The sequence below is a fragment of the Podarcis liolepis genome (genome assembly GCF_965112155.1).
Source record: "Podarcis liolepis genome assembly, chromosome: 2".
Taxonomy (NCBI): domain Eukaryota; kingdom Metazoa; phylum Chordata; class Lepidosauria; order Squamata; family Lacertidae; genus Podarcis; species Podarcis liolepis.
The window spans coordinates 32535609-32538696 of NC_139555.1; positions in this window are offsets into that span (position 1 = coordinate 32535609).

The following is a 3088-nucleotide window of genomic DNA, read 5'->3' on the forward strand; positions in this document are numbered from 1 at the left end:
TGGGGGCTGTCAAAATTAACTCCTGCACCAACAGTTCCCATTTTGCCACTGATAAAAAGTTGGCCATTGATCCACAGAGAGATACTCACAGTGGTGTTTGCATAAATCATTCTGTTTGGCTGCATCTCTGTTGACTCTATTCTTACGCTGTAAATCGGCTCCCTTGGGAATTTGGAGGAGGGTTTTGGAGATAAGACTGTATCTCACTGGGTAGAGGGCACCGTTTTCATGCCAAAGGCCCAATCTCATTCCCTGGCATCTCCAGTTTCAAAAAGCCAGGTAGCCATTAATAAGAAAGAGGGCTGCTGCCAGCCAGAGTGGGTAATATTGTGTGTGCTAGATGGACAAGCAGCCTGACCTGCTTTACAGTAGCTCCCTTGTGCACCTGAGACTGATGTTCTTAGCCTGCAGATCACGAAGCAGTGCAAATCATGACGCAGGATTAGAGTGGAATTACGTTACAGTGAAGCCTTTAAGTGATCTGCTTCATGAATATGGCTGCGGATGTGCGGCTAAGGTGTGCTTTTTGCTGTTTGTTACACAGACTCAAGTTCCACAGTAATTTTGTGGCTGGCCTATAGAAATCAAGAGATCCCCCCCCCCCTTGAGCATATTTCCATTTGCCAGAACAAGAGAGCTTGATTTGAGCAGCACATGATTAGGAAACTCACGTCACACCCACCCACTGAATTTCAAATTGTCTTTTCTGGAAACAACAAGCTGCTCTGGGAATAATCTAGTCCTGGATGACACTGGAGAGTGCCACTCTGGCGTTTTCCTGTCAGAGGCCTTTTAGGCTTTTGTTGGATGCTGCAGACTATTTTCATTACGAGAGCAAGAGCTGTATACTTGCTACAATACACTCGGTTTGAAGAATCATTTGGCTTTTCATTGACAAGAAGGAAAAATACTACAGTATACCGTCCCATTTCTAGATTATGATGATTTTCTGCCTGCTTTTATGAAGGCAGAACTAAAATGTGCTGCTCAGTCTGTATATTCCTCATCAGTCAATTTTTAAAAATTCCCTTTTTATGTTAAATAATGTAATTCAAATTCTAAATAACAAATGAGACCTGAAATAATGAGCTGTATCCAGTTCTAGCCCCAGAGTAGACCCAGTGAAAGTTAATGGGCATGACTAACTTAGATTTATTAATTTAGATAGGCCTACTCTGAGAACTAGGGATGTATGGAAGTGAGAGCTGGACCATAAAGAAGGCCGAAGAATTGATGCTTTTGAATTATGGTGCTGGAGGAGACTCTTGAAAGTCCCATGGACTGCAAGAAGATCAAACCTATCCATTCTTAAGGAAATCAGCCCTGAGTGCTCACTGGAAGGACAGATCCTGAAGCTGAGGCTCCAATACTTTGGCCACCTCATGAGAAGAGAAGACTCCCTGGAAAAGACCCTGATGTTGGGAAACATGGAGGGCACACGGAGAAGGGGACGACAGAGGACGAGATGGTTGGACAGGGTTCTCGAAGCTACCAGCATGAGTTTGACTAAACTGTGGGAGGCAGTAGAAGACAGGCGTGCCTGGCGTGCTCTGGTCCATGGGGTCATGAAGAGTCGGACATGACTAAACGACTAAACAACAACAACACTCTGAGAACATGTTGCAATGTGAGGTGAAGTTGTTCAGTGTTTCAGCCACTCCAACCTCCCCACCCCAGTTTTCTGTCTCCCCTCAACCATCTGATAGCACCAGTGAGGTGCATGTTGGTGCAAATGGTGACAATGACCTCCTCCAGTGGCCTTGAGACTTTTGCAGCGCCTCCATTTTTTCTCCCTTTGGCTGTACTAGCAAGGCCAGATTAAGGTGGTTGGGGGCCCTGGAGGAATTCCAGAAATAGGACTCTCCTTCCCCTTCCAAAAGCAATGCATGAAATAAGGCACCAGAAAATCCATATTGATGTATCTTAAAGGCTATTGGTAGGATTCACCTAACAAACACCATCAGCAGAGGCCCTGCACAAGGCATCTGCATAATTGACTCTGGGGTGACTGGGGGAATCCCCAGGACAGCACATGGATGGGGGGGTCATTCTGTTTGGGTAACTGATAGGCTTGCACAGATGGAACATTCAACATAGTATGAATTACCCCCCCCCCCATATTATTAATCAAACTTGCATTGACTACGGAAAAAAAAATACTCTGAGGCTGTACTGTTTCACATCTCTCAGCAAAACGCAAACATCTGGGCAACCTTAACAAACAAAAAGAGAATATTCTGAGCACATGCAGTCAGTTTCATATTTTAAACTCACTTGCTTTTGTTCACTTCCCATCTTAGGTCAGTCACCAGCTCTCAGCCTAACCTACCTTATGTAGCTGTTGTGAAGATATAGGACATGGGTAGGCAAACTAAGGCCCGGGGGCCAGATCCAGCCCAAACACCTTCTCAATCCGGCCCGCGGACAGTCCGGGAATCAGCGTGTTTTTACATGAATAGAATGTGTCCTTTTATTTAAAATGCATCTCTGGGTTATTTGTAGGGCATAGGAATTTGTTCATTTATTTATTTTTCCAAAATATAGTCTGGCCCCTCACAAGGTCTGAGGGACAGTGGACCGGCCCCCTGCTGAAAAAGTTTGCTGACCCCTGATATGGGAGGAGGCAAAAAATCTCCACATGTAACCATGTGCAGCTGGTGGTGGTTGCCTTTGTTCCAATGAACTGATGCTTTGTAAGTTAATTTTACACTAAATTCTTAATGGCTACCTGGACCCCAGCTACTTATTGTGTAGTAGCATTTGCAGTAAACAACTTGTAGGGAGCATCTGATCTCTCATGAAACCACCATAGGACAGGCTGCCAGGAAGAAAGGAATCAAAGGGGAAATCTGGGCAATTCCAGGGATTAGAAAGGGATTCTTGCAGGGATTCTTGCAACATGTCAGCCAAATCAATCAATCACAGTTCTGACTTTACTCATTGGTTAAAAATATTGGAAGGCAATGAACAGCCTGGCTGGCTTCCCTCCCAGAAATACAGTGGCTTAGAAGTATGCCTGTACATTTTGCTTTATAACTTTTCTTCTAGTGTGGTTAGAGGTTTACTCTCCCCCCACCCAAAGAAAACT